This window comes from Schistocerca gregaria, chromosome 1 (genome assembly GCF_023897955.1).
Source record: "Schistocerca gregaria isolate iqSchGreg1 chromosome 1, iqSchGreg1.2, whole genome shotgun sequence".
Taxonomy (NCBI): Eukaryota; Metazoa; Arthropoda; class Insecta; order Orthoptera; family Acrididae; genus Schistocerca; species Schistocerca gregaria.
In genome coordinates, this window is record NC_064920.1 from 975,885,613 (window position 1) to 975,904,988 (window position 19,376).

The 19,376-nt window shown below is 44.7% G+C and overlaps 2 protein-coding genes and 1 pseudogene across 3 annotated transcripts in view; 1 reads left to right on the forward strand and 2 right to left on the reverse strand.

Annotated features, from left to right (window-relative positions):
• Nucleotides 1-19,376, reverse strand: part of LOC126277063 (mannosyl-oligosaccharide glucosidase) — a 357,092-nt gene that overhangs the window by 254,021 nt on the left and 83,695 nt on the right. The gene's annotated exons all lie outside the window — the stretch shown is intronic.
• Nucleotides 1-19,376, forward strand: part of LOC126277139 (protein neuralized) — a 765,663-nt gene that overhangs the window by 197,420 nt on the left and 548,867 nt on the right. The gene's annotated exons all lie outside the window — the stretch shown is intronic.
• On the reverse strand, nt 7,512-7,629 carry LOC126288301 (5S ribosomal RNA; annotated as a pseudogene).

A 19,376-nucleotide genomic window follows, 5' to 3' on the forward strand; every position in this document is an offset into this window, starting at 1 on the left:
AACGAGCGTAATAGAACCATCTCAAAGTCAGGCGGTGTTGAAAAAAATACGCTAAAAGATGGCACGCTGGAAGCAGTAAGCGAGTAGAGCAGCAAAATACCTACCGATGGGAGAAATACGAGAGCGTGATGAAAAGTAATGCCTCCGAATTTTTTAGGTGAAAACTGTTAAAGCCAATTAAACAAAACAAACGTTGTTAACATTCTGCATCTGTTTTCTTTATGTCTACATTTATTTCTCAACATATTCACCTTGTCGACAACACATTTCTTCCAACTATAGTCCAGTTTTTGGTATCGTCGCTGTTGAATGTTTGACTTTGTTGACGGAGCCACAAACTCACCTCTGTTTGCTTCGCTTCTTCACAAAGTGAAGTCCTCGATGGTGTTCTTTAAGTTTTGAAAATAGATGAAAATCAGATGGAGCCAGGTCCGGGCAGTACGGATGGTGATCGATGACTGTGAACCCAAGGCGTCGCATTTTTGCAGCTGTCGCAGCGCTCTTGTGTGGTCTGGAATTGTCATGCTGCAGCAGAGGGTGATCAGTATGTGGACGAACTCCTCAAATTCTAAACTCGATTACAGGAAGCTATAACGCACCGATATAGTTACTCATCGTCATGTTACACGTTGCAATCCGAAGCCCTCCAGAGGCAGAGGGCTGCAAATATGTAGACATGAAGAATAAAGATGTAATCGGTAAATAACGTTTCTCTTATTTAAAACGAATGAAGTGTTTTCACATTAAAAAATCTGGAGTCATAACATTTCAGCATGTCCTTACGAGGACCTGAAATACAGACTGGTAGTAGCAGGAAAAACGTTCCTGAACAAGAGAACAAAGTTACGTCAGATTTAAATTTCTGTAGTCTGCCTTCTGAGACGGATGCGTAGCTCCAGAAACAAACCATAAATGGCGTAACAATCATATAACGAAGCCTATTGTTTAGCAAGTTACATGATGAATCACACTATTGTTAAAGGTGTAAATTATACTAAACACGGAACTTAGGGTTTACAATTAAGAATAACTAAAACTAGGACGATCACATACATGCTGTTGTGGGGGAATCGAACCAAAGACTGCGATTCATTTGCAGAACACTTACAAAATGCATCAGGTCTACTGAAGAAAAAAATGTTCAAATGTGTGTGAAATCTTATGGGACTTAACTGCTAACGTCATCTGTCCCTAAGCTTAAACACTAATTAATCTAAATTATCCTAAGGACAAGCACACACACACACACACACACACACACACACACACACACACACACACACACACACACCCATGCCCGAGGAAGGACTCGAACCTCCGCCGGGACCAGCCGCTCAGTCTACTGAAAAGCCCCTGCGTACGCAACGCTCGGTCGCCCTCTTCTGAACTGTTGCTGTGCAGTGTGGGAGCCGCACCAGATGGAGGACTTTGAAAAAGGACGACGTGGTTTCAACGTACATAGAAATACATTCGTGCAGTAATCTTCTCTGACATAGGTAGATAAATGAAAATCAAAAATAAAAATAATAACAGAGTTTCGAACGCGTGGCATAGAAGTGTGATGCCACGACGCTAGCCATTGTGTCACTGCTTGAGGTGGATTGTTTCCTCGCTAAAAAGCACATAAATTACCTCGAAAACTTTGACAATCATCTACGGATAAACCGAGACACGTGGCGCTTATTTTGATCGATCTTGCACTGAGCAAAGTTCCTGGGAAACCGGGATATGGCACTTGCCGTGTTCTACTCGTTATAAATTTTGACTTTCCACACTTCAAGTGGTCTTGACGATGATTTGCCATCCTCATCTTTTGTTTCTGGCATCCCATCTGCGGGCTCTTCGCTCCACATGAAAACTACGACGACGACGACTCGCGTGTCACATTGCCGCAACTGACACCAGCACTGCCCCTTTCAATCCTTGGTCCAAATAGTGCGCGTCACAGGATTACCTGTGCCAGTGTATTAGCTTAGCACGGACAGCAGGCACGAAGGCGTTGGCGCTGCAGAGTCCAAAGCGAAAGAGAGCACAAGGGCGGCTGGCTAAACGGGGCGAGCCGTAATTGGCTGTGTGTGTCGGCACGTGCCGCGCAGATGCGCGCCATTCAGCGATTTGCAACATCGGGGCTGGGCTGGGCTGCGCCTCTGCAGATGAGGCGAGGAGACTCGCACAAGGCGGGGCCCGGTGTGCTCGCGCGCGCGCGCGCCTAGCTCCCTTTGTGACTCGCCGCCAGGTGAGCCGCGCGCCGCTAAGGGCGATTTTGCCCAGCTCCGAGCAGCGCCGCTCGCCCTTACGGCGGCACGCGACAGCGCACCACCTGGCGCCGGCGTTGCCGAGGCCGCGCCGCGGGTCCCCGAGGCGAGACAAGGCGAGGGGCTGAAAGGCCCAGCCGCCCTGCCGTCTGCGCCCGGCCCCGGGGTCCCTGACCTCCCCCTGCAGGCTCTTCGCGCCACGTCACAACTGCAACTTCCGCAGCTAACCCCAGCCCCGCACCCTTCAATCCCCGTTGCAAGTGGTCCGACTCAACACAAAAACTGTCTGTCCAGCTGTGGCGGGTGAATGACGTGGAATGGGTAATAAACGTAATTAAGGTAATAATCAGCCCCGCCAATGTATTAGGTTAGACACATGCAGGGTAAGACCACCCGTACTGGAACACCGAAGAACTTTGGGATTATAAAAAAAAGAACGAAGAGTGACATTAGGGCAGAAATACACTGTTCAAAAGAATTAGGGGAACACGTGAATCAACGTCTGGTACGTTAAATCTATTTTTATGCACTGTTGTTGTTGTGGTCTTCAGTCCGGAGACTGGTTTGATGCAGCTCTCCATGCTACTCTATCCTGTGCAAGCTTCTTTATCTCCTAGTACCTACTGCAACCTACATCCTTCTGAATCTGATTAGTGTATTCATCTCTTGGTCTCCCTCTATAATTTTTACCCTCCACGCTGCCTTCCAATACTAAATTGGTGATCCCTTTATGCCTCAGAAATGTCCTACCAACCGATCCCTTCTTCTAGTCAAGTTGTGCCACAAACTTCTCTTCTCCCCAATCCTATTCAGTACCTCCTCATTAGTTATATGATCTACCCATCTAATCTTCAGCATTCTTCTGGAGAGCCACATTTCGAAAGCTTCTATTTTCTTCTTGTGCAAACTACTTATCGTCCATGTTTCACTTCCATACATGGCTACACTCCATACAAATACTTTCAGCAACGACTTCCTGACACTAAAATCTTTACTCAATGTTAACAAATTTCTCTTCTTCAGAAACACTTTCCTTGCCATTGCCAGTCTACATTTTATATCATCTCTACTTCGACCATCATCAGTTATTTTGCTCCCCAAATAGCAAACCTCCTTTAATACTTTAAGTGTCTCATTTCCTAATCTGATTCCCTCAGCATCACCCGACTTAATTCGACTAGATTCCATTATCATCGTTTTGCTTTTGTTGGTGTTCCTCTTATATCCTCCTTTCAAGACACTATCCATTCCGTTCGACTGCTCTTCCAAGTCCTTTGCTGTCTCTGACGGAATTACAATGTCATCGGCGAACCTCACATTTTGTATTTCTTCTCCATGGATTTTCTTTTCTTTCCTTCAGTGCTTCCCTTTCATGTCCCTCGACTCTTATAACTGCGATCTGATTTATGTACAAATTGTAATAGCCTTACGCTCCCTGTAATTTACCCCTGCCACCTTCAGAATCTGAAAGAGAGTATTCCAGTCAACATTGTCAAACGCTTTCTCTAAGTCTACAAATGCTAGAAAGGTAGGTTTTCCTTTCCTTAATCTAGCTTCTAAGATAAGTCGTAGGATCAGTATTTCCTTACGTGTTCCTATATTTCTACGGAAACCAAACTGATCTTCCCCAAGGTCGGCTTCCACCAGTTTTTCCATTCGTCTGTAAAGAATTCGCGTAAGTATTTTGCATCCGTGACTTATTAAACTGATTGTTCAGTAATTTTCACATCTGTCAGAACCTGCTTTCTTTGGGACTGGAATTATTATATTCTTCTTGAAGTCTGAGGTTTCTTATGCACTATGTGGTTAAAAGTATCCGGGCACGTGGCTGAAAATGACATACTAGTTCGTGGCGACATCCATCAGTAATGCTGGAATTCAATATGGGTTGGCCCACCCTTAGCCTTGATGGCAGCTTCCACTCTCGCAGGCACACGTTCAATCAGGTCGTGTGAGTGGGGCCTCTCGTTGGGTAGACCGTTCGCCGGGTGCAAGTCTTTCGATCTGACGCCACTTGAGCGACTTGCGCGTCGATGAGGGATGATGATGATGATGATGATAACACAATACCCAGTTCCCGAGCGAAGAAATCTCCGATCCAGCCGGGAATCGAACCCGGGCCCTTAGTAATGACATTCTGTCGCGCTAACCACTTAGCTACCGGGGGCAGGCCATTCTTCACGGGGTGCTGCACTGAGGAGAGGTATCGATGTCGGTTGGTTAGGCCTGGCACGAAGTCGGCTTTCCAAAACATCCCAAAGGTGTTCTATAGGATTCGGGCCAGGATTGTGGAGGCCACTCCATTACAGGGATGTTATTATCGTGTAACCACTCCGCCACAGGCCGTGCAAAACTGGTTCAAATGGCTATGAGCACTAAGGGACTTAACTACTGTGGTCATCGGTCCCCTAGAACTTAGAACTACTTAAACTAACTAACCTAAGGACATCACACACATCCATGCCCGAGGCAGGATTCGAACCTGCGACCGTAGCAGTAGCGCGGTTGCGGACTGCAGGCCGTGCATTATGAACAGGTGCTCGAAAGGTGGTGAAAGATGCAATCGCCATCCCCGAATAGCTCTTCAACAGTGGGAAGCAAGAAGGTTTAAAACACCAGTGGAAGCCTGTGCTGTGGTAGTGCCACGCAAAACAACAATGGATGCAACCCCCTCCATGAAAACACGACCACTCCATAACACCATCGCCTGCAAATTTTACTGCTAGCACTACACACGCTAGCAGATGTTCGCCGGGCATCCGCCGTACCGACACCCTGCCATCGGATCGCCAAATTGTGTACCGTGATTCGCCACTCCACATAACGTTTTTCCACTGTTCAGTCGGCCAATGTTTACGCTCCTTACACCAAGCGAGGCGTCGTTTGGCATTTACCGGTGTGATGTGTCGGTTATGAGCAGCCGCTTTACCATGAAATCCAAGTTTTCTCACCTCGCGCCTGTCATAGTACTTGCAGTGGATACTGATGCAGTTTGGATTTCCTTTGTGATGTTCTGGATAGATGTCTGCCTATTACACTTTACGACCTTCCTCAACTGTCGGCTGTCTCTGTCAGTTAGCCGGCTTGTGTGGCCGAGCGGTTCTAGGTGCTACAGTCTGGAACCGCGCGACCGCTACCGTCGCAGGTTCGAATCCTGCCTCGGGCATGATTGTGTGTGATGTCCTTAGGTTAGTTAAGTTTAAGTAGTTCTAAGTTCTAAGGGACTGACGACCTTAGAGGTTAAGTCTCATAGTGCTCACCATTTTTCTGTCAATCAACAGACGAGGTCGTACTGCTCACTCACGATGTCTAATCACTACTGGCATCGCCGATATGGAGTACCTGGCAGTAGGTGGCAGCACGATGCACCTAATATGAAAAACGTATGTTTTGGGGTTGTCGGGATACTTTTGATCACATAGTATACAAACAGTATCTGTGGTCGTATTGCATGGAATGACATCTTCGTTATCAATGTACGCAATAATTAAAGCCATTTCCCATTGTCTGTGTTACGTTATGTGTTACAGTGTCAGGTATCCACTCAGAAAATAAGTGAGTACCTGTAGCCCAATGTTTTCTGGTAAGGTTCACAGATGGCACGTTGTCATTTGTGGACGCTGTATTCAACTAAGCACATGCGGTGGGACATATTAATGCTGTTCAAGCTGCAAGGGCGGTCTGTTTTATCTAAAAAGAATGGAATTTCGGTCGTGTTGCTGCAGATGCCAATGCCTCGTCATGTGTCATCCACAGGTTGTGGACGCGCTACAGGGAGACAGGTCAGTACATAAGGCGAGTTGGACGAGGTCGCCGACGCATTACAACCGCACGTGAAGACCGACATCTGGCCATGTGGGTTGCGGCGTCGTACGGATGCCGCCAGGGCACTGCAAGACGATCTCAGATGGGCCACTGGTGTCACTGTGTACGATCAGATCGTAATGAAGAGTTCACGGAAAGGATGATACAACTTAGACGTCCTGTTCGAGTACCCTTCTTGACAAGAAGTCTTACACCTAGCTGTAGTTTTGTCGTGCCCATGCCATTTGGCAGCTTCGTCTCTGGCGAAACGTTTTGTTCACAGGCAATTGCAGATATCTTCTGACGCAAGGTGATGGTCGTGTTCGGGTGCGCGATACCTGTGGTCAGCGGTGCCTGCCAAATGTTGTCCAGGAAAGCGACAAGTTTCTGTGATGTGTGGAGGCTACAGTGTTGCCAACCGTACGGATCCCGTCATTGTTCATGATCGTCTTACCGCCAGGCAGTACATCGAAAAGATCCTGTTGCACCAAATGGTAGCTGCTGCTTATGCTGGTACACTGAATTCGTTCTCATGCCAGGGCCTGTGTGGTGGGCGTCAGCAGGGATGTCTTACGAAGCTTGGACATAGCCCTTCGTCGCATATGCGGGATACGCTTGACAGACATGTCCGTGGCCGTCCTGTTCCACTACGGACTCCCCACGAACCCTCATGGGCTTTCATTGAAGGAAGGGAACGGATACCACAGGATGGCGTCCGTAGAGTTACATGGATTATGCCACATGCGTGTCAGGCGATGATAAGGATGTAATGATGATTTGTTGTGTACTTAATTTGTGAAAGACAAGGATATAATATGGTAACATACCAGTCCTCAATTATTACTCAGTGTAGCATGGCAGACACCCAATGTCATGTTGCCCTACTTCTTTTGAGCAGAGCATGTTTTTGGAAGTACTTTTACTGTGATTTGCAGCAGTAGACTTCGTAGCAGGGTAATTTCAGGCACAGTAACGTTTATATTCTAAGACAGAGTATATATTTGTTATATCACATGTTATACCTATACGGAACAATTCAAGGCTGATTAGCTATTGTAAGTGTGAAATTCAGAGTTGAATACTTCTTTTATGGCCCGAAGATTGATAGTCAAAAACTTTATGAAACGTGCCCAACATTGCCTAAATTGAAAATTTATAAAGTGTATTAAAATATTTTTATTAACCAGCATTGGTACAATGTAGGAATACACTGCCTTAAATCATGTCTTTAGTTTCCTAACCTGAAAAAAGCACTCCGTATTCAGGCCACAAGTAGCCCATCGGGACCACCCGACCGCCGTATCATCCTCAGATGAGGTTGCGGATAGGAGGGGCGTGTGGTCAGCACATCGCTCTCCCGGTCGTTATGATGGTTTTCTTTGACCGGAGCCGCTACCATTCGGTCGATTAGCTCCTCAGTTGGCATCACGAGGCTGAGTGCACCCCGAAAAATGTCAACAGCACATGGCGGCCCGGATGGTCACCCATCCAAATGCCGGCCTCGTCCGACAGCGCTTAACTTCGGTGATCTGACGGGAACCGGTGTATCCACTGCGGCAAGGCCGTTGCCTTTCCTAAACTGAAGTACAATAAAAATAAATATAGCATTTTATAAATTTTAAAAATAGTGCCTAACTACATTCAACGCAATAATTTCTTCCTCTGAAACCTCCCTAGAATAATCTTGATGTGTCCACTCCCTGCTCTTGATACACTGAATCATATCTCTCTTTTCATACTTTGCATACTTTTCCATAGTTTGCAAAACCAGGCGACTATGCTATTCGTCGATGCTACCTTGACAGGGAAATTATTCTTCATTTCCTTGATTTCTAGCGTTTTGTGAGGCGACAAAGACAAAATTGTGAAGTGCGATGTCTTCCTGTTTCTTTCATGTTTCCTTCTACGGGCTGGGAACATTCCGCGTGCCTTTCTGCAGGCCTCGTACGTTGAAGAACTGTAATGTTGGTGGGAAATGAGATAATTTCTAGCACCTGCACCTACACGCAGAGCTTTCTGCTCAAACTGTTGCTGCCTAGTTGCTGTTAAGGGAAACGTTTCTGTAACAGGGCAAACCCTAACCCTTTTGAACCCATTTACAGAATTTCCTAGAGTTGCAGCTCTCCCAGAAGAATTTCAGATCATTTCACTTATCTAAACTCAGGTCATCAACTGAATAGGACCACTCCAAATAGCAAGCCCAGTATAGGAAAATGTACCATTGTTATTTTAATTAATTGTTACGGATGACAAAGCGTACAGCGAAACGACAAAATTCATAATTTTTCTCACCGTTAAGGGCCACTTACAAAGTATGTCGTACTACTTAGTCTCCTTCAAGAATACCCCCGTCTGATATAAACACCAAAAATTTCAAATTACAACCACTGAAAAGAAAGACACTATTGACAGCACATCGCATACTCGTTACTATGTTCAACTTCCTGTCTTTAGCGAAAGCACTGGAAGCTTCACTAAAGCCGTTAGAGCGCTGCACGACAGTTGGCTCTCAATTTTTCCCTCAAAAGAGGGAATCTTCTGTGACATGTTAAGAATCACCTCAGGACTTACGTGGAGATAATCAGGAAATCGAAGGAAATTTTAAAACTAGATAGCCGGATGGAGATCTGAATTCCACTACTTCGTAATAGAATTGATATATGGATAATAAGGGTACAAGGTAAGAATAGAAACAACAGAAGTGTGATTTTTGATAAGCTGAGGGGGTGATTTTACGAGCTAGAATTAAATATAGTGTTATCCGTAACGAACTGAATGTAAGATGACCGATTAAGCACAGTAAAACTACATATAATGGCTCTCACATTTTCAACGTATGACTAGTGACAAGAATCAACACAAAAAAACGACGCTTCAGCAGTTCCATTAGTTACTGATCGAGATTTTTACTTCGGCTTGTTTGGAAAACAATATCGATCCCTCTGAACTCAAAAAGAAATTTCAGTAGCTATTACTCCCTAGCGAACGGAAAGGCGCTTCTGATTTTTGCTACCCGAAGTTTCCCATGTGCAAATTATCTGCCTCAGGGTCAATTAAAGCTCTCGGCAGGGCGGGTTAGCATGTTATTTAAGCCACTGGTTAGTGGTAGGAGGGGAGGAGAGCGTAGGTATTAAATCGTCGCCGGGGTGTTCGTTTTTTGGTTTTTCGTAGTTTTCTTAAACTACTTGAATTGAATGCTGAGATTCTTCCTTAAGCAATTTACAGCTGCTTTGTTTCCCCTCCCGTCCCACTGGCAGAAGAGACAGCTAGAAAATGTAGCCATAGTTTTATAATTTGCAACCTTTCATTCGCCATAAACGCCGTAACTGGATCCAGTTCATCGTGAGACTAAAATCAGGCCGTGTACTGTTTTCCGTCAATCACTCTGCGTGATCTCTGTCTTCAGTGATTGTTTCAACTATTCTCTTTTACCTCTGAACTACTGTCTGGTACTGTAACCGAAAAAGCCACTGTCAGGCAGTGATCGTCGTTTAATAATTAGAGTTCACGCCCCGAGGACTACGCGATGTCGACCAGTTGCTGCTTCGTCTCCTAACAAACACACCATAGCGTGGCTGTATAGGTGGTTTATGTGGTATGCACTCCGTTCTCGTCCGTTAATATCGGCTTTGTTTACTGATAACAGCGATGTAATGTAGATGCTCATCTCATTGATGACTTTTCATTTAATACCTCAACTAATCTGACCGAACATCGTGAAAAAGTGTTCAAGGTACTAGAATTGTATTCTCCGGCATTCCTGATTTAGGCTTCCCACGGTTTTCCTAAATCACTTGATGATGTCTGGATGTTTCCTTTGATAAGGCCACGACTGATTTTATCCCTACCCTTGTCAAACTGATCTTCCTCAGCGACTACCATCACGACGCATCCCCAACATGCTTTCATTAGCATATTCAGAAAAGACTTGTGCATCATAAATAGCATGGCACTTTGTAACATACCCAGATTCGGGAGCTCTTCAGAGGGGAAGGAGTCTCGACATCGCGTGAATGTAATTCAACTGTCAAGGTATTTCCCAGGAGGAACGAGTAATAATTCAGGCTTTTTTCACCGTAGTGGAACTTTGAGGCAATTAGGACTGTTTCCCATGAATTTCCTTTGTCGCCGTTTCCTGTCATTCTTCACGCCCGGAAAGTGTGATCTTCCACGTAGCTCACCTAAGCGTCCGTGTTGCAGCAGTAGAATATAAATAACAAAGAAAGACTAAGTGAATGTTGTAAACGTTTAACTATTTACTAAAAATCGCAGAGTCTACTACTGCAGTACTCGAAATGCCTGTCTGAAGACGCTCACAGTTTTTTTTTTTTTTTTTTCTGCATCCTGTTGTATCGTCGTGAAAATTTCACTGCATCTTACGATTAGGATATGAGACCAGATATCACACATTACATAAATACAAACTTTTATTCAATGAAATGTCACATTAAAAGAACACACTTCCAAGTACAGTATAATTCGGTGATGTAGTCGCTGGTTAATTCTTGCAACATGACTCAAAGTGAAACAGTACTCAGAAACAGGTTCACATCATTAGTCTCCTAATACCTCGGGGGTCGCCGCGAACTGACTACACTGCCTCGCAACTTCAATCATAAATTCACTTATTGAATTCCTGGAGGACTTTCTGCCATCTACGGGACAATTTTGAAAGATGGTGACAATAGGACACAAGTACTGAGAGCGACATTCAAATGATTCCCGCACGTTCAAAAAAATGGTTCAAATGGCTCTGAGCACTATGGGACTTAACTTCTGAGGACATCAGTCCCCTAGAACCTAACTAACCTAAGGACATCACACACATCCATGCCCGAGGCAGGATTCGAACCTGCGACCGTAGCGAATTCATGTTCACACCTGTCAACACCTATTTTCTTTAGAATTGGAGTTATTAGATTCTTACTCCTGGATATTTTACATGTCTTTGTGAGCACAGCCTACCCGTGTCAGGAACTCTACACAGACATATCATTAAACTCCCAGACACGGTGGAGTTGTAGGAACATGTAGTGAGTAAAGCTGTTTTTAAGCCTGAGTAAATGTCTTCAAGCCGAAATGGATTCGAACACAACAGTGCTTTCCTAACCATGACCCTATTGAGTTCCTTGCCCTTGCCTTCTTCAGACCTTTGAATAGTGTTACGCACCCTGTTGTCGAGGAAGCTATGTGGACTCCAGAGCACCGTGCGGCTCGGCATTTTTTTAACTGATCATTACCTTTGAGATACAAGTACCTATGGATATGTTTCCGTACAGCTTTAGTGATACGTCAGGCGAGTTATAGGCGTTGCTTGCGACATAGAAGGGCCTGCTGATTCGATGCTTCCCCTCGGGGCTTTGGGTTAACCGTGTCGCTTTTTTATGCCTTAGCACTCCCGTTAGTTTTATCCTGGAAGCTAGTGTGTGGCGACTACCCGTATCTTGGTTGCGTACCGGGTGGTACCCAGCGGCGGAGTGCAGACTGCCGTGACCGGACGCCGTTCATTACCTGCGAATCCGTGCGTACAATATCGGGTTATGTCGAAATGAGCCCATCTAAACGGCTGGTACGGGCGATCCCGCGCGAGCGCTGCGCTTCTGCCATCTACCCCTTATTTAACGCACGCGCTAGCGTCGTTTCGATGTTCTGACGGGCCCACTAATAGCATTCCTACCGTTGGCGATTTACACTGCTTGCAGATGAAAAGCAGTTTTTCTTCATTTTCGATTCATATTTAGGTTACCGTATGATATCATTAGTTTCACGAGGTTTATTTCAGAGAATCGCGGGACTGTTCGGCATGTCGTGCAGTGTCTGATACATTGAAGAGCCAAAGAAACTCGTATAGGCATGCATATTCAAATACAGAGATATGTAAAGAGGCAGAACATGGTGCTGCGGTCGGTAACGCCTATATAAGACAACAAGTGTCTGGCGCAGTTGTTAGGTCAGTTGCAGCTGCTACAATGGCGGGTTGCCATGATTTAAGTGAGCGTGAACGTGGTGTTACAGTCGGCACACGAACAATGGGACACAGCATCTGCGAGGTAGCGATGAAGTGTAGATTTTCCCGTACGACCATTTCACGAGTGTATCGTGAGTATGAGGAATCCGGCCAAACAGCAAATTTCCGACTTCGCTGCGGCCGTAAAAAGATCCTGCAAGAACGGGACCAACGACGACTGAAGAGACTCAATCGTTCAACATGACAGAAGTGCAATCCTTGCGCAAATTGCTGCAGATTTCAGTGTTGAGACATCAGCAAGTGTCAGCGTGCAAACTATTCAACTAAACATCATCGACAGGTGCTTTTGGATCCGAAGGCCCACTCGTCTACCTTTGATGATTGCACGACACGAAGCTTTACGCCTCGCCTGGGCCTGCCGACACCGACATTGTACTGTTGATGACTGGAAACATGTTGCCTCGTCGGATGAGTCTCGTTTCAAATTTTACCGAGCGGATGGGCGTGTACGGGTATGACGCGTTCTTCTTGCATCCATTTATGCCCATTGTGCTTTCCGACGGACTTGGCCAATTCCATCAGGACAACGCGACACCGCACACGTCCAGAATTGCTACATAGTGGCTCCAGGAACACTCTTCTGAGTTTAAACACTTCCGCTCTCCACCAAACTTCCCAGACATGAACATTATTGAGCATATCTGGGATGCCTTGGAAGGTGCTATTCAGAAGAGATCTCTACCCCCTCGTACTCTTACGAATTTAGGGGCAGCCCCGCAGGATTCATTGTGACAAGTCTTTTTAGTTGACGCCACTTCGGCGACTCGCGTGTCAATGATGATGAACATGAAGATGAAGGACGCCCAGTCCCCTGCCGGGAATCGAACCTGGATCTCCTTGCGTGGTAGGCAGTAACGCTACCGCTGCGCTACAGAGGCGGATGCCTTATTGCTGCATAATTAGCATATGAGACAGGTATCGACGTTAGAGTCCACGAACAATAAATAGTTTTTGCTTATTCGGTTTTTACATTTCTTATGTTATCCCCTTATTAGCATCACGTTTCGTTGCCTCCCGCATGTTCGACTGAACCCCTCAGATACCAAAGTTTGTATATAAGTTAACAGATTTTTTTTTAGCTTCTGGAAGTCGGCTTGCTGCAGGAGGAAGAAAACTTGAGCGCTCGGCTGCGACTCGATAGGTGGAGGGGCGCGATTGATTTGCTGTCGATAGCCTTGCGTGACCTGGCTCCTGGCTCCTGGCTCGTGGCTCGGGGTAGCAAATTGGATGCACGGGCGCGCCTCAGTCGTCTTGTGTTCGCCTCGTCTTGACAGAGTTTCATCGCGGTCTCAAGGGTCGGATTGAACCCCTGCTTGATTTTTACTTGTGTAGCACAATGAGAATCGTCTTGTTCCGTTTCCAGATTCCTGGCTGAAATAACGCCCGCCTCAACAGTGTTGACCAGCTTCCGAAGGAATGAAAAGTATCGAAATTGCTCCGTAACAGTAGATCATCAGTGCTAGAAGAAGCAGGAAAAGCAGGAATTTTCAGGAAAATTGAATTTACTGGTTAAATCAGGGAAATCTGAGGGGAATTCCAAAAGGTTTGAGGAATTCTGGGAGACTTTGTGGGGTGGTGAACTGTTCATTGACGGAAAGCAATGGTCGAAGTCAGTCTGTTACAAGTGAGCCTGATATTCTGGTTTGAAAACAGTCTGTTCTGGGGTAGCGTAAGGAGAGATGAAGGAGGACACTAAAGTTGCTTGAATGTTTGTTGCTCGATCGCGACAACCTCCGCCGCGCACGTTAGTTATTTTCTGTGGTTTCCAGGAGTCCAGGTCCAATTTCCAGTGCATGGGTTTGTGGGCGATAGAGTGCAACGTGACCGTGTGAATTTATCACGTACCGTAGCTATAAATTAGCCATTCGCACAAAAACAAGAATAATTTTTATTTTATAAAAAATATTAAGCTAGTCATTGTTTGAACACGTATGTTTTGTAACTGACACTGAATGTTCGGGCTTGGGTTCTTTTTTACCAGTTTCAATGCAAATTAGTACTTTGCAGACATTCCTGCAGTGTTATGTTCCAAGTTAAGAATGACCACAATGTGAAGAGGTCAGATTTTGAATGAGCTATCTTGCTGTAGTCAAAGTCTATTGATTTTACTTCCCAGTGACAACAGTTCGAAGCGTGTTCGTGCGAGCATTTGCCATATGAATTTACCTGAGGTTCTCGCACAATGACACGACATGGCCTGTTAATAAAACTGTAAATTGGCTGAATCTGGAATAATCGCCAATATCACGTAATAATCACTAATACATAGTGATAAGTCAAATTTTCTTTGCAGTAGTGTAAACTATTAAAGTAAAGCTTGCTCTCATATACAACAAAAATTGGTTTAGGAAACTATGGAATGTCAACATGGGAAAAACTGGGAATCTGAGGGAAATCTTTTGCTCAAACAAATTGCCATCCTGCTCGATCAAAAAAAAAAAATAAATGGTATCGATCGACTAATTTAGTATTTGCTTCCAATCGGGTGGTCAATGTCTGTAACGATTGACGAATACCTTGAATACCTTGAACTGCGGTGGTTCCTGATCTATATAAATGACCTGGGTGACAATCTGAGCAGTTCTCTTAGGTTGTTCGTAGATGATACTGTAATTTACCGTCTAGTAAGGTCATCCGAAGACCAGTATCAGCTGCAAAGCGATTTAGAAAAGATTGCTGTATGGTGTGGCAGGTGGCAGTTGACGCTAAATAACGAAAAGTGTGAGCTGATCTACATGAGTTACAAAAGAAATCCGTTGGAATTTGATTACTCGAGAAATAGTACAATTCTCAAGGCTGTCAATTCAACTAAGTACCTGGGTGTTAAAATTACGAACAACTTCAGTTGGAAAGACCACATAGATAATATTGTAGGGAAGGCGAGCCAAAGGTTGCGTTTCATTGGCAGGACACTTAAAAGATGCAACAAGTCCACTAAAGAGACAGCTTACACTACACTCGTTCGCCCTCTGTTAGAATATTGCTGCGCGGTGTGGGAACCTTACCAGGTGGGATTGACGGAGGACATCGAAAGGGTGCAAAAATGGCAGCTCGTTTTGTATTATCACGTAATAGGGGAGAGAGTGTGGCAGATATGATACGCAAATTGGGATGGAAGTCATTACAGCATAGACGTTTTTCGTCGCGGCGAGATCTTTTTACGAAATTTCAGTCACCAACTTTCTCTTCCGAATGCGAAAATATTTTGTTGAGCCCAACCTACATAGGTAGGAATGATCATCAAAATGAAATAAGAGAAATCAGAGCTCGAACAGAAAGGTATAGGTGTTCGTTTTTCCCGCTCGCTGTTCGGGAGTGGAATGGTAGAGAGATAGTATGATTGTGGTTCGATGAACCCTCTGCCAAGCACTTAAATGTGAATTGCACAGTAGTCATGTAGATGTAGATGAAATATTTTGTTTTGATCAAACAAAAAAGGCTGTCGAATTCAGTGTGGGGCAGATTTATTTCTAAGCGGCTTAGTGGATAACACACTGAACCGTCATTCGGGATGACCGAGGTTCAGTTCCTTCTCTGGCCATCCTGATTTAGGATTCTGTGCTCTTCTTAAAGCATACGGCCATTTGTAGCGGCACATCCTCCTTTAATCATGTTTTCGCTTTTAGTAATTACCTTAAACTCTAACATTCCTTTATCTTTGTAGTTAGTTGTTCGAAGAACTTACGTCAGTCTCAACTGTAGCTGCAGTAGGTGTACTGGTGCAATACACTCAGCACAGCTACGATCTCGAGCTGCTCATGCTCTTGCAGGTTCCTTATTCCTCTGCACGTCACTGTACTATACGTGGTTGTTGCCGTGCTTCCCTTAAGCAGAACCCCACAGGTCCTACAGCGTTGGAAAACCGTTAGCAGTTTTCCATGCCCTGTAACCCTACTGTTAAAATAAGTAACCGGATACGCGATAAAAAGTGTTTGTGTTGTTGCAAAAAAGAAGGAAAGCCAAGAAAAAAACAAGGAGAGGAGAATGTAAGTAAAATGAACAACTGATAGTGTGTGACTTGAAGTAAATGATTTGGAATCGTTGCTTTTGCACAGGCCTGCTGCAGCATCCAAACTGCTGTCGAGATTGTACTACTGTAGTAACTGAAGATCCATGTAATTTGACAGCTGAAGATGGGTGCAAACCCGAAATGCATATTGGCGTAAATAAAAACGCATTAAAAAGTGGCTGGTTGCCGTATTTTTTCAGTGAAATAAAACCGGAAGGTTGTTTTAAACGCCGTAGTCCCTGTGAATTTTAAAATTTTCCCGTAGAGATTTGCAACCGGTGGTCACCAACTACACTCCGCGATATATCGACTGCGGACCATCGAAGACTGACGATGAATCCTCCTCCGCGCAATATAAATCACGCTCTGAGTGTTCAGAGCATGCGTCAAAATAAAGTTGACAGACGGACCACACTACGCGGTGGCTGCCAAAACCGCATAACTCAGCTATATATTGTGATACAGGGGGTGTCTGGGTCAGTCTTCGATGGCTCGCTTGTTACAGTAAAAAGACAAGACGTGACATATCACTAGTTAAAGGTTTCCTGTATTTGATGTCTTTAGTGTTGTAACTTGTGTGCTAGGAAAGTATACCGTTTCAGTGCTACGGCACATTGATGTACCAGAAGCGCGTCGTTTTGCTGATATTTTCTATAGTTAAATATCATATAATGACATTTACAGTTACAGTCTTTACACAGTGTATGGTACATATGGAGGCCCGGTTTCGATGCCGAAGGCGTGACGTTGTTGATAACGTCGTGAGCCAGAGAGAGATAGCGGTCTCATATCCATCTCTTTCCAGTTTTTTTTCAGCTTTTGTTTTCTAAAAGATTCTGGGTCTTTCTTATTAATTTAATACACGTACTATCTGCAATAGTCGATGTTATTTATTAGAAATAATTTATTTGTTGCATAGGCGAACTACTGGAATGTTTCCCCAGTGCCCATAAATCTTAACATGTCTGCCAGTCTGTGTCAGAATGCAAACACTATTTACATACTGGAAGTTTTCGCTATTGTGGAACTTCGTGTAAAATATATTTTCTTATCCTGTGGTTTTATGGACTGCTTCATGATTGTATCTTGACGGCAAATATCTTTTTCACTGATTGTGAGTAGCTTCCAAAAATTCTTCTCTTCTATTCTAATACAATTACGAAATGAATCTCGATCTTGAAATCTATATAATGAAGTACATTACTTCAGGATGATAGCAGGCAATATAACATCGAGAATATTGATATTGTGCATGCGTAAACTGCCATTAGACACTACACTTTAACGTTTTATATTTAGTTTAAAACCGAAAATGGGGTGAAGATTCAATTGAGTTAAAAATAATTTCTACTGATTGTATCTCAAATCGTTGTACCGCATTACGTAGTGTTGCTCTACCAGCAGTTCGTTGTTCAAGTTATCGACAAGTCCAGAATCTTCTTCGCGATTTTCTGCACTCTTCTTCGACAGTCGCTAAGAGAGTTAACGCAGCGATTTTACGCGCGTTCTTTTTCGTATAGAAACTGCGTGATTAACGCGCCAGATGTATTCGTGAACTGCCGCTGGAGAGCGTTGAGGCCGCAGATTACTAAGAGGACCACGCTCCGTGAGATGTAGCAGGTCGTTTGAAAGCGTGTAGCAACCACGAAAGACACAACATATGGTGTGCTTCCTGAAGGGAAACACTTCTTCTTTGAGGACGGCTTAAGCTGACCTACTTGTGTGGCTACATTGTAGCTTTCGGCCGCAGCTTTTAATTAAGTAATCGATCTTTTCTGAAACTGTCGACGAAAGTAATTCCACACATGTCCTGCGGGATCGAAGGCATAACTGTTAGTGGTGGATTTTCCCAGACGCAGTTAACTGCTTTGGTAATAGTTTGATAGGAGCCGTCAGCAGATTCGCGGACCTTTATCCGGCGATCTTCCATAACCGTACATTGAACTTCAATAGTCATTTCAGACTAGCTTGCCACCTCTGTGACTTACTTCGTTAATGCCAAACGACACAGTACTTAATACCCAAGCAGATTCCCCACGAACGTGGTTGAGGTTGGCTTCTTAAACTGCAGCGTTTCAACATTTCATTTAAGATATCACTTCACGTAATCTACTTACTTTCTTAACACAATCACTAACACAGACGGAACATACTCTTATAACACGTATAAATACACTTCGCTGAAATGTAAAATAGCTTTGGTGGAAGAATGATACATAGGTACACTATGTGATCAAAAGTATCCGGACACCTGGCTGAAAATGACTTAAAAGTTCGTGGCGCCCTCCATTGGTAATGCTGGGATTCAATATGTTGTTGGCCCACCCTTAGCCTTGATGATAGCTTTCACTCTCGCAAGCATACGTTCAATCAGGTTCTGGAAGGTTTCTTGGGGAATGGCAGTCCATTCTACGTAGAGTGCTGCACTGAGGACAGGTATCGATGTCGGTCGATGAGGCCTGGCACGAAGTTGGCGTTCCAAAACATCTCAAAGGTGTTCTATAGGATTCAGGTCAGGACTCTGTCCAGGCAGTCCGTTACAGGGATGTTATTGTCGTGTAACTACTCCGCCACAAGCCGTGGATTATGAACAGGTGCTCGATCGGGTTGAAAGATGCAATAGCTATCCCTGAATTTCTTTTCAACAGTGGTAAGCAAGAAGGTGCTTAAAACATCAATGTAGGCTTGTGCTGTGATAGTGCCATGCAAAACAACAAGGGGTGCAAGCCCCTCCATGAAAAACACGACCATACCGTAACACCATGGCCTCCGAATTTTACTGTTGGCACTGCACACGCCGGCAGATGTTCACCGGCATTCGCCGTACCCACAAGTTGCCATCGGATCACCACATTGTGTACCAAGATTCATCACTCCAAACAACGTTTTTTCCACTGTTCAATCGTCCAGTGTTTACGCTCCTTACACCGAGCGAAGCGTCGCTTGGCATTTACCGGCGTGATGTGTGGCTTATGAGCAGCCGCTCGACCGTGAAACCCAAGTTTTCTCACCTCCCGCCTAACTGTGATAGTAATTGTAGTGGATTCTAATGCAGTTTGGAATTCCTGTGGGATGGTCTGGATAGATGTCTGCCTACCACACATTACGACCTTCTTCAACTTTCAGCGGTGGACCTGAACACTTTTGTGCTGTACGTGTCTCTTCACGTTTCCATTTCACTATCACATCGGAAGTAGTGGACCTGGGGATGTTTAGGAGCGTGGAAATCTCGTGTACAGACATGACCGAAGTGGCACCCAATCACCTGACCACGTTCGAA